The sequence below is a fragment of the Lissotriton vulgaris genome, chromosome 3_1 (assembly GCF_964263255.1).
Source record: "Lissotriton vulgaris chromosome 3_1, aLisVul1.2, whole genome shotgun sequence".
In the NCBI taxonomy this organism is placed as follows: domain Eukaryota; kingdom Metazoa; phylum Chordata; class Amphibia; order Caudata; family Salamandridae; genus Lissotriton; species Lissotriton vulgaris.
Window position 1 is genome coordinate 1,579,392,052 of NC_141689.1, and position 12,388 is coordinate 1,579,404,439.

The 12,388-nt window shown below is 45.6% G+C and overlaps 1 long non-coding RNA gene across 1 annotated transcript; it reads left to right on the forward strand.

Annotated features, from left to right (window-relative positions):
- Positions 1–203: 203 nt before the first annotated feature.
- Positions 204–2,148, forward strand: LOC147728213 (uncharacterized). The gene is made up of 2 exons (XR_015309366.1): positions 204–350; positions 387–2,148. It is a non-coding gene; the product is annotated as an uncharacterized LOC147728213 (long non-coding RNA).
- The last annotated feature ends 10,240 nt before the right edge of the window (positions 2,149–12,388 follow it).

Genomic DNA, 12,388 nt, shown 5'->3' on the forward strand with positions numbered 1-12,388 from the left:
TCGGACGAAACGCGTTGGCTATTTTTTATCTGCGAGTGTTTCAATCAATAAAGAGAACATAACGAAGAAAAATTGACTTGTACCAATTCCTTGGGAGAACAGTTTGACTTTACTTTAGTCATAACATGAATGTTTACTGAATACTAACATTGTGTTTGCTATACAGCATTTTGGTGTGCGAGGTCAACTTGTGTAAATAGGCCTCATTTAGGCCTATTGTTATTTTCATCTCACATATTAGCACCTACACCAATAGTTTCATGTGTCATCATTAGTTTAAGTTGCCTATAGTACGTAAGGCTCATTTAGGCCCTTTCTTGTTTTCTCATTGGAAGTTGAAACACATTTAGGTTTTAAGTTCACAACTGTAGGTAGGCCTTATTTAGCCTTAAGTTGTCCGAAGTAGGCCCATTTAGGCCCCTTGCTGTTTTCATTCAACACATAAGTCCCTACATCACTAGATTTCACCAGTTATCATTAGAAGTTGAGGAACATTTAGTTTGAGGATGCTTTGGTTAGTTTCTGTTGTTATCAGATCCAATCTCAGATATGTTTCAGCATTCAAGTCAAGGGTGCTTTGATTTGTTTTTAGGTTTCTATTCCCTACAATTGAGTTTTAGGTGGAATTTTCTTGAGTTGTCATTGTTTTTAGGGAGTTTTTTAGGTTTTGATTTGTTGATAGATTGTGTTGATGTTTGTTTATTTAGATGTTATTGTTTGTCAGATGTTCGCAAGATAAGGATCTAAGGGTGGTAGGCCCCTTGGGCTTTATTTAGCAGTGATATAGATCTTAATCTTGCTCACATCTAGGATAGGTATTTTTAGCCTATGTTGGATAGATTATGTTGATGTTTGTTTAGATGGTTGTTGTTGTTTATAAGATGCTCGCAAGATAAGGATCTAAGGGTGGAGTGTAATGGCAGTGTTTGTGGCTTTATTTAGCAGTGATAATAGATCATTATTCTTGCTCGCATCTAGTATAGGTATTCTTAGCCTGTGTTGGCCCTTTTAAGCCCTTTTTCCAGACCTAGAAGAGGATAGCTGCTTAATATGCCTTTATTCTTGACTTTAACCTGTCTATTGCCTATTGGCTTTGACATATTAGACATATTGGTATGGTTTATGTAGGTATTCTGACAGAGCTAAGGAGCATTTCACCCCTTTCAGGCCTAAAGCTAGAGAGACTCCATCTTGATGGAAGCAGAGAGGCTTTTTAGGGCAAAAGCAATGTTTATAGTTATAACTGTTGTTCGCCCTAAGCGGACCGGAGAGAACCGGCCAGAGCTGAATCTAATCAGGAATTGTTCCCGGGCTCAGGCTCTAGACGAAACAAGCAGACTGTGCCACTGTGGGAGCGTCTGGCGCAAGGAGCCTGGTGCATGGGATTGGTGAGAAGAAGCTGCTGGCTGGAACTTTCCATGAGGAAACAGCATTCTATATTTGTGAAGTGCAGAGGCGGAGTCAGTCAGTCAGAGAGGAGTCGAGGAGAGAGTGAGTCGTGCAGAAGAGAGTCCAGCAGAGAGAGAGGAGAGCAGTGGAGTGGAGTTGGCAGAGAGAGAGAGAGGGTTCAATCTGGAGAAGAGCTGAGTTGAATAGTGAGCTGGAACTGAAGGAAGCAGTCAGAAGCAGTTGTTTATCAGGAGGAAGTGTGAATAGCTGGAGTCTGAAGTAATGCCTTTTAGAAGAGATAGAGGAGAGCTCGTGGATTAACCTATGGGAGCAGATGGAATTGGACATTGGCGCAGAGAAAGAGCGACTAAGATAGTAGAATGAACGGTGATCAGAGCGGCAGGAACCATTAAAGAGTGAAGACGCAAAGTGGAGAGACAGTCAGAGCGGGGGAGAGGAGTCCAGAGACAGAGCGATCAGCGCAGACGTGTACCCAAGAGTGCAGGAGAGGAGAGAGAGCATGAGATGAGCCAAGGCACAGACGAGAGAGGAACCCAGATGACAGCTAGAACAAGACTTCACACTAATCAGGTGATATTGTTTTCATCACATTAGCTACACTTAATCTTTTCCCTTTCAGCGGAGTGTTCCTGTTATGTGTAATCCTTCTCTTTCAAGCGGTGTGTTCTACCTATAGCCTTTGTTAGATTTGCATAAATGTTTATATTACTGTAATAAATGTCCCCAGTTTATAACTAACTGGTGTGTAATCCCTATTCTTGTTCACTAAGGGTAAACATAGCTCCTAGGTAATTGCTGCATGAATGGATGAGTAATCCCAATCAGGTGAGTGGTGATCACATAAATAGGGAGTGAGTGGACCTTTGATGCCAAGAGCCGGTAATACACAATAATCTGGACCCACATCTAAAGTTATTATTGTAGTTTCATCCCGAGTAGACAGCGGAGATAATATCCCAATATATATATATATGTATAGGTGTTCATAGGAATGTGGTCGTCGTTTGACATGCGGCGTTAATGAGAGCACTGGAGTGTCAAACCAGTGTGTAAAGCCACCGGATTGTGGTAAAAGACTAAGTGAGAGCGGCAGGAGGGACACTGCCGTGGATGTTTCGCAGGATCGCGAACGCTTGGAAAAGGAGAGCACGGGGGCTGCAGACCCACGTGTGTAGACGCACCAGATTGTGTGTCAGATCTGCCCTAGGGTAGAACGGTCTGGGTCAGGGTGGCCGCGAGACCAACTGATGTAAATAAGTGTAGTGTAGGGTATGGATATCCCTAGTAATCAGTGAGTATTCTTAGTATCCCTATAGATTTAGTGGTGTTTTTGATAATATGAGCTTGTATATTGCGAGTTCCCTATCCTCAGGTAGGTACCAGGTGCCTGGATAGGTGGTCCTGAGGACGGAAGGTGAGTACGTTTTGGCTGGGTCATAGGGGCCCCTGGGGGCTGATCCCATCTAAACAGAAAATCCAGCCATTACACTATTGAAGCAACTCCAGCTGGCTCCGTCAGCTTGTTCTCTCCATGGCTGCTCACTGGCACATCTTTGTTGTTTCCTGCTAAAGGAACGCCCCCTGTTGGTTGCGGAAGAGATGGAGTACCTGGCCCCTCGCTTGGCGTCCCGCCTGGTGTTGCAATATTCTTTGCCACCATCTTTTTTGCCTCAGCCAAAGGGTCCTCCCCTACCTCCTTTGCCCCACTGAAGTTAGCAACATCCCTCCCCTCCCTAACCAAGGGAGAACTGCCGCTATCTGTGCCACTAATTCCTGAGGGACCTGATTGATGTCTGTTGGGGTACCTGATGGGGTACCACCCTGCGGGGCCACCCCCCCATGGACCATTGGGATAGGTGTAGGGGCCACTGAATAAGGTGTAGGGACTACTGGGGCAAGTATAGGGACCACTGGAATATGCGAGGGGACCACTGGAATAGGTGTTGGGGCCACTGGGATAGGTGCTGGACAAGTTGGATATTTGTGGGGACCACTGGGATATCTGTTGGGACTATCCGGACTGGTGTGAAAGGGACCCCAGTGGAACCCCGCCCGGAGGAACCTCACCCGATGGACCGGGTCTATCCCCGCCCACCCACAGATGAGTGACTGGCACGGGGGCTCTTACTTGGGTCTTCCCCTTCTTGGGCCTAGCCCGCCTGGGGAGTGGATCCAATTCACCCCTGGGTTTAAGTGGCACGATGGTTCGCTTAGGCCTCCCAACTTCCTCACTCTGCCCTTCCACTCTTTCTCCGAGTTCCGCCAGGCTCTGCCCTAGTTTTTCAACCTTTCCCCATCTCCTATCCATAGTCCCCATCCTGCGCATCATGAACTCCATTATGTGTTCCATGCGGGAACGCTTCGCACCACGCTTACTGGCCATAGCACCTGAGCCCCAAGTGGAGGATCACTTATAACTTGCAACAATAACACAGCGAACACAATGTTATCTATACCGCAATGTTTTCTCTCACTGAGAGCCTCCCACAACATTTTGCCTGGCCTGGAAAACCTGTCCAGGTCCTTACCTGCACACTGTTGGAGGTACCCAGACCGGCCGTAAGCACCACGTAACTGGAGCCGCGCCACACCAGCTAACCTGGGTGTCGGGTGAGTAATCTCAAGCCTGTGCGGCCCACAGAACCAGTGAAATGCCGGCCTGTCTGTGCCCTCAGTGAGTGATGTCCTTGTGCCCCCACCGATGCACCACTGTGGAGAGTCTTTTGAGCTTGGATTGTGTAATTATGACAAGGACAACGTTATATCACTGATATCAGCTCAATCTGCAGCTTTAAAATATTCTCCTAATACAATGGTTATCTAACTGAACACATCATTATAAATACACCCCAGAAATAAACAGTCTGTGTGTATTGTGACTTTTTGCACCAAGCCTTAACTGATTGTGCCCCCAAAACAGTAAGCAGACTCCCTTTTGGGCTACCCCCTAAAACAATAAACACTATAAGTTCACTGTTTGAAAAATCTACCTACCAAAACAGTCTGTAGTTTGTTATAATCCTGATGCCACTGTGTTTTTTTTAACAGTCTTGCAGTTATTAATTATGCCCCCCAAAATGGTCTGTGTAAAAAACGACCTATTATATTGCCAAACACCATGCAATAAGAAATGCACATGTTAAAAAACGGTCATGCCAGATCTAAAAAAAACTGTCAATACTGTACTCCTCCTGCTACAAAGCATTTAAAGAAAGGATTTCACCATTTCACTTTTATGCCCAATAGGGATCGCGCTCTCGCGCTTAAATTGCTCCCGGGAGCCCCCTAATGCACCAGCGAGCCTAGCGAGCTGCAGGACCGAACCACTGGCCATGCATCTGTGCGCAAGACAGCAGTCACAATGCGCTGGGCAGCGGCCACAGAAGCCTCCCCGATACCTTGGCGAAGCGCTGCATGCGCTCCCCGTAAACCTGAACCTTCCGTGAAGCGGGAGGGAGGGGCGGGTCCGGGCGTCCTAATTCACTGCCGAGCTGCCTTCGTCTTCACACACCACCTGCTTCGCTGGTGCCGTCGCGCTATCGGGGGACCAGTCTTCCCGAATGCTGCTACTGCTCCCTGCAGGGGAAACAAAAAGTAAAAGCCACCGGAGACGTAGACCGATTTCTCCCGGCGAGCCTGCCCGACGTCTTCAGAGATGCTCCTGACGCCAGCACCACAAGTATCCAATTACTGCAAGGAAAAAAAAAAAGAAAAACAGTTACAGTCTTTCTAGGGACTGGAGTGGCAGGCCGTGGAGCACGGAGTCAAAAAAGGCAGACTTTCGTGCTCCCCGGCCTTTTAACCCCTTAACTGCCAGGCAGGTTCTAACCGGCCTGGCCTTTGCTCCCTGGTGACCCGGAAGTGATTCTATCACTTCCGGGTCACTGGGAGGCCCGGGGTTCAATCGGCTTCAAGGCGCGCCTGTCGCGTCATTGTAGCACGACAGGCTTGCCTCCACCAAAGAGAGGGGGGGGGAGAGTGGTGCGCCCGCCATACCATACTTGTGGCGTGGCCGATGCCGGCCCGCCTTTCTCAATCTGATACAGTGTGATAGGCATCAGTAAACACGGTAGCAAACATAAAACATACTTCCTTTGCTTCAAGCTAGGAGTTTAATACATGAGACTCAAAAGAAGGATGAAGAAAGAAGAGGATGGATGGGGATAGGGCTGACACAGCAAGCCATACGCAGATGAGTCCTAAAGAAACTGCAACCATTGCAGAATGCATTTTGTAGAGCTGACACAAGGCATCCTACCCTTTAAGAACACAATGAGGCTTTCTGAAGAACAATTAAAGGGGCACGGATAGAATCTTACAGAACATAATAAATACATACACGATAAATAAATATTTATAAAATACATTACTATTTACATCTATATAATAAATATATATAAGATATATGCAATGCCTGCCTAAGAAATGGATAGAGGAAGAAGATTTCCAAAAAGACTAGCAAGATGTTTAGGGGAAAGGTTTTCTTGCTTTTCCATCCATCTGTTCATGGTTGAAATAGGATACACTTTGCACATAGCCTTTTGTAATATTCTAGCCAAAAACAAGACTGATGGGGATACAATTACGTTCTTGAGTATGAAAATAGCACACATCACCTAAATTTGAATTCTTTATGTATAACTCAAATGGATCTGGTCCCATGGAAGCCATCATGCAAAATGAACACGTTGGCTGAATAGTCAAGGAGATTTGTATTCAAACATACCAACCTAGGCATTCCAATAGAATATCTGAAGGACCTTAGAGAAGAGATTGCACAGTACTTTAGTGTATTCTCATGGCTTGTTCATGTTTGTGTATGAGATGGCACTGATGTTTTAAAGATTTGTGTATAAAGTTCTGTGTGTTGTACATTTTCTGTATGCCCTTGGACTGGTGCTTGTGTATTGTTGAAGACTCTGTTTTGTGGGGAGTCATCGCTGCTGGGACGACTGCTGCATTTCCTGCATTCCCTGACCTCGCCGCACCCACTCCGCGGGTGCCGCTTCGCGTCCCGGGTCAGAGTCAACCGGACGCTTTGAAGGAGCTGTGGACTGTGGGCTCTTGCTGGAGGCACGCAACAGGGCTGCGAGCGTTGCAGGGACTCCATCTCCCAGGAGTCCCTGCCTGACCTACAGCCATCATCTGGTCTGCTCTCAATGTTGCTCCGCCCACAGCCCACCTGAGGGAAATTTAACTGCCTGCCTGCCCTCACATCGTGGGTGTATTGTTGAAGACTCTGTCTTGTGGGGAGTCATCGCTGCTGGGACGACTGCTGCATTTCCTGCATTTCCTGACCTCGCCGCACCCGCTCAGCGGGTGCCGCTTCGCGTCCCGGGTCAGAGTCAACCGGACGCTTTGAAGGAGCTGTGGACTGTGGGCTCTTGCTGGAGGCACGCAACAGGGCTGCGAGCGTTGCAGGGACTCCATCTCCCAGGAGTCCCTGCCTGGCCTACAGCCATCATCTGGTCCGCTCTCCCTGTTGCTCCGCCCACAGCCTGTAACCACCCCTACTTATTGGTTGTTGTGGCCCGCTGCGCGGGAACGTCGCCGGGCGAAGACCAGGCCTGTTTGTGCCCGTTCGTGACCGATCGTGACCAGGCCGGACCTCCCCTTGCTTTTGCTGCACATCCTTAGAGTGGGGAAATGTCCCGTCGAGAAACAAGGAGCAAGTCATCTCTAGTTGGAGCAGTTATTACTGGAGGTATGGAGAAATATTTGGTAAGAGCTAATACCCTCATTGATACTGAAATAAACGCTCTTGAGAAGCGTTTATCAAAGGAACTAACTGCCAACAAAAGATCTTCCCTTGGTACTTTGGCTAATGCAAAAACTCATGACCGGCATAAAGAGACTAGTAAGAATGCCACGACGGCCTCATCTTTAACATCTATGAAGACCAACTCGGCGTCACCTGATCTGGACATATTGGTTAACAAAATTTTCCCAAAAATTGATATGGTTCTTGATATTAATGTGCCCATTCCCACAGATTCCGCTGTTATTTGTGATACTATATCAAATGGGGTTAATGAAGGGGTTGCAACTAAACGTAAAAGGCCACATAATTCAAAAACGGGCGGCAAATCAAAATCTGCCAAACATCGGCATGATACCCCTAACCCCACACTAGGTTCATCTCAACCTTTACCTAGTTTGGATTTTTCTTTAGAAACCCTGGGAGCACTTTTTAAATCTTTTTTATTCCCCCTAGAGTCTAAGCTGGAACGCATTGAACTTCGTCTGACTAATATTGAGAAAACCTCTGCAGCTATTTTAGCTGGATTCCCCAAGTCTAATACTCCCTCTAACCCTCAAATCCCCCCCATTACTTTAGGCCCCCCTTTAGTGATTACTGCTGTTCCCCCTTTGCAACCCTCTATGGGCAATCCAGCCCGACACAAAGTAGCAATTCTAATATTCCACCTTTGCTACCTGTTGGTCCAGTTCATTCAACGACCATAACTAATGGGGCCACATCTAATGGCCATATACCCCCCCATTCCCTGAAAAGATTGCCCCTAGACCACGTAGGCCCGACCTGCCTCCTAAAGCAAATCGCTTCATGGTAGTTTTGGCAGGTGCCCCTCCCCTAGAGGCTGGAGAAGCCGAGAATTTTCAATCACTCAAAAGTAAAGTCATTAAATGGCTGAATTGGAATAGACCCCTCCCAGCCCACTTTAATAATGAAATAATGAAATTATCATGGTTGGGCAAAACCAGAAAATCTATAACAGGGGACTGTATCACGGTGAGATTTCGAGACCCTAGGACAGTTTTGCATATATGTGCCGGGTTTAATAGATCTCTCGATTCCACCATTCAGACGCTGCCAGTGTCCTTCTTTTTTCCCCTATCCATATGCATCATGACCAAGGCCGAGGTAATTGGACGAGGGTTGAGCGGAGGGGTAGATTTCGTGGGTATGAAGCAAGACCGTTTTTTTTGCCACCGGAGACCCCTTTCTGTGATTTTAATCGCTTTAATTGTCTTAACGGGTTGGACGGAGTCGATTGACTGCCTCCAACCTATGTCTCAGTCCCTACCCTCCCTGCTACTGGTAATAGTTTAGTTGTAACTTTGGGTAAAAGTCTATCTTCCACTCTAGCACCTGTAACACCGTTACCCCGGTACATTCACTACCCCAGGGAGTTGACATCGTGGATAATAGTTTAGTAGCAGTTGTGGGTAAAAGTTTATCGAACATCATAGCACCCGTAACATCCTCCATCTCTACACCGGTGCATTCACTCCCCCAGGGAGCTAACCCCCTTGTCCCTTCCCATTTTCCCGTTTCTACGGTTTCATCTGTTGTCACTATGCCACTCTCCAGTGTACCCAAGGCCTCTGAACCAGCCCCCTGTACCCCGGGCTTCAAATTTGCCAGCTGGAATATTGCTGGCTGGAGCCGGCAAATGTCGTCCTTGGGCTGGAGCAAAATCCTCTCCGAGTTTGATGTCTTATGTCTACAAGAGACATGGGTAACAACTGATATCATCCTCGATGGATTCGTGTCATATAACAACCTGGCACAAAGGTCAAATATGGGTAGGGCCAAAGGGGGTTAGTAATTTTACTGTCTGTGAATCTCCCTGTTCGCGTAAAATTGCACCAGACTGTGGGTTTTCATTCGCAGATTTTAAGCCTGGAACACAAACGGGGTCATGTAACCATGTTGATTAACCATTACAACAACTTGTTTGATGCTTCAAATACCTCTGTGGTGGATGAGTTGGGTTTAGCTGTGAGTAATATTTGTAAAGGCATTCATAAACCCTTTGATATCATCTGGGGAGGGTATTTTAATATTCGTCCCTGTCCCCACTCATTCACCAAAATCTGCGGGTATGACGGGGATAATGGGGAAAATCGGGCACATTTTATACACTCACCATATGGTGACTCCCTCAATTCTCTTATGTTAAACCTGGATCTTTTGATACACTCCCCGGCAGCAGACGATGAGGGTAATCCAGTACCGACTTTTGTAGGATTGAATATGGCCTCTGTTATTGACCATTTATTAGTTTCTGGACATATGGTTCCATTTTGTTCGGTTCCCATTGTTGCAGATCTTGGAAGTAGTGATCATAATGCCATCACCATGTTGATTAGCGTCTGGGGGCTCCAGGTTAATATCCAGCGCACAATAGTAGAAGATGTAACCCCCTGTAGGCAGATTGGCATCCGTATCAAATGGTGTGTGGATAACTCCGAGAAGCTGCAGCATAAAATTGTAGGAGCGGGGTCTGTAGCAATACTTAAATGTTTGGATCCAGAGGCATCCTCTGAGTGCATTATAGCTGATTTTGAGGAATTAGGTACTATCATAAAAAGATCTCTTACCATCATCAAAGGCCTAACAAAAAAGGAAACTGTTGGTTGGTTTGATAGTGCGTGCACCAAATCCCTCCAAGAACTTAAGCCGGCACTTTCTAAACAACCCAGAGATAGGGAGGCCATTACATCCCTCAGACTGACATACAAAAAGCACTTAATACGCAGAAAACATGAGCTAAGGGAGCAAGCCTGGGATGATTTGACTAAAGCAGCAGTACTGCATGACAGCAAGCTCTTCTGGAATACGGTCAACAGCCCTTTTCTTGTAAAGGAAGACTTCCCTATATTATCAGCTCAGGTTAGCGAAGAGAACTGGGTTGTACATTTTACAGAAATGTTTGACCCGGCCAGGGAGGTTTGTGCTAGCTCCTCCTCCCCCCTGTATGAACCAAAGCTATCCTTGGGTATTACTCTTCATGAAGTGGAAACTGCCATTAGACAGAGTAAAGGGGGGAAGGCACCGGGACCGGATGGGGTCCCGGTTGACCTGTATAAATCCAACGTGGCACTTTGGAGCCCGCTCCTGACACAGGTGTTTTTTGCCTCAGTTAGGGATAGTACACCATCTACCTGGAGTGAATCCATAATCATACTGATTTATAAGAAGGGAGTTAGAGGAGAGGCAAAGAACTACCGCCCTATCTCCCTTCTGGATTCCTCACTTAAGATTATGAGCAGGGTCCTACTGATGCGACTAGAGGAATGGGCGGAGGACAACAAAATTCTAGCAGAATCCCAATATGGCTTCCGTAAGGGCCTTGGGACAACAGGGCAGTGTATTAATCTCGACCTTATCATCGGGAAATACACCCAAGCGAAACAGGGTTCTTTATTTCTCTGTTTCGCTGATCTCTCGAGTGCCTTTGATCTAGTGGATCATACTTTGTTATGGTCCACTTTATTGGAAATGGGAACCCCCCCAGCAATTATATACTTCCTGGCCAGACTCTATAATAAATTATCAGCCCAGATCCGCAAGTCAGGCATAAGGCAAGGCTGTGTGTTGGCCCCGTTGCTTTTCTCCCTTTTTATAAACTCTATGGAGTCCGAACTGAAGAGGGTACAGGCAGATTCCCCGCAGGTTGGTGGTCATCCTGTGCCGGTCCTGCTATATGCTGATGATACGGTTCTACTCTCGCGCACCCCGAACGGACTCCAAAACCTTATGAATTATTTTTACGATTTTATTAAGGGGAGAAAACTGAAAATTAACAATTCTAAGACCTTCATTATGGCCTGTGGGAAACGGATGAAACTTTATAAATCATTTCATTTTAACAATCACAGAATAGAGGTAGTGGACAAATTCTGTTATCTCGGTGTAACTTTTAATAATAGAGGGACTTGGGCACCCGAGATTTTAAACGTAAATGCTAAGATGGGCAAAAGCTCCTCTGGAGTATTCCGGTTTGCATCCAAATTAGGTAGTCGCCGCATTCCTGACATGTTAAATATCTATAGGCATAGATGTGTATCCATTGCTTTATATGGATCAGGTATATGGGGCTACTGTAATCACAGGGATTTGCAAGCTACAGAGAACCAGTTCCTTAAACAACTTCTTTGCCATCCCTCCTCGGCATCCACTGAACTGAGCCATAGAGAGGTGGGCCTGGATCATCTTACAGACCTAACAGGAATGAGACCTCTCATGGTGTGGAGTTCAATCTGGGTTAAGGATGAGACTGATTTTACCAGGCAGATAATCTAAGATTGTCTTCGGTTGGACAATGTCCGTAAGATCCCCTGGCTAAATTATGTTTCATCTTCTTACAGTGAAATTTTTAATCTTGATATTTTTGATGACCTCTATAGTGCTGCTACTGTACCAAAAAAGGAACTTAAAAATGTGTTTTTAGGGACCAAATCTAACTTGCGTAGGGTCCAATGTAGCCTCATGTCAACTCATGTATTTTATCATTCTAACATGTTGGAAGACAGGGGCATGCCTATGCACTTAAAAGCTATTACTAAGCAATCTCACCAGTTTGTTCTCACTAGGTTGAGATTAGGCATTGTCCATAACCTGGTGGCTTTTCCACAGATGAAAATTTATAGCCAAACCCCCTGCCCCTGTGATGGCCTAACTAAGCAAAGCACATTGCACTTTATGCTTATCTGCCCTTTTTACTTGCACCTTCGTCTTTACTACCTCAAACCTGTTTTTAAGAAATATTCAGTGTTTACTACTGCACAAGCGCTGAAACTGTTATTTGCACTTGATACGTTGGACATCTGTTTTTTTACCGCTACCTTTTTACTAAAAGCTGTCTCACATAGGAAAAGCCTGGTGTTTTAACCTTGTTACCAATTGAGCTGTTTCACCTACTGTAATATCTGTCGCATGTCTTGTATCTTATTTTCTATTTTAACACTGTATGCTTTTATGATTGTTTTTAATAATCGAATAAAGCTTTGAAATTGAAATTGGTGCTTCTCTTTTACAATAAAGTTGAATCTCTGACTATATAAGGCTTCAAACTTGTGTTATGTGTCGATAAAAAATATGAATGCATGTAAAAAGGATTTGCTTGTCAAAAAGCCTGTTGGTGGACAGTTGAAAGATATTCATTGAGACCAAGTAATGAAGAGTCTCTTAATAATAAAATAAAATAATAAAAACATTTATTAAGCGCCT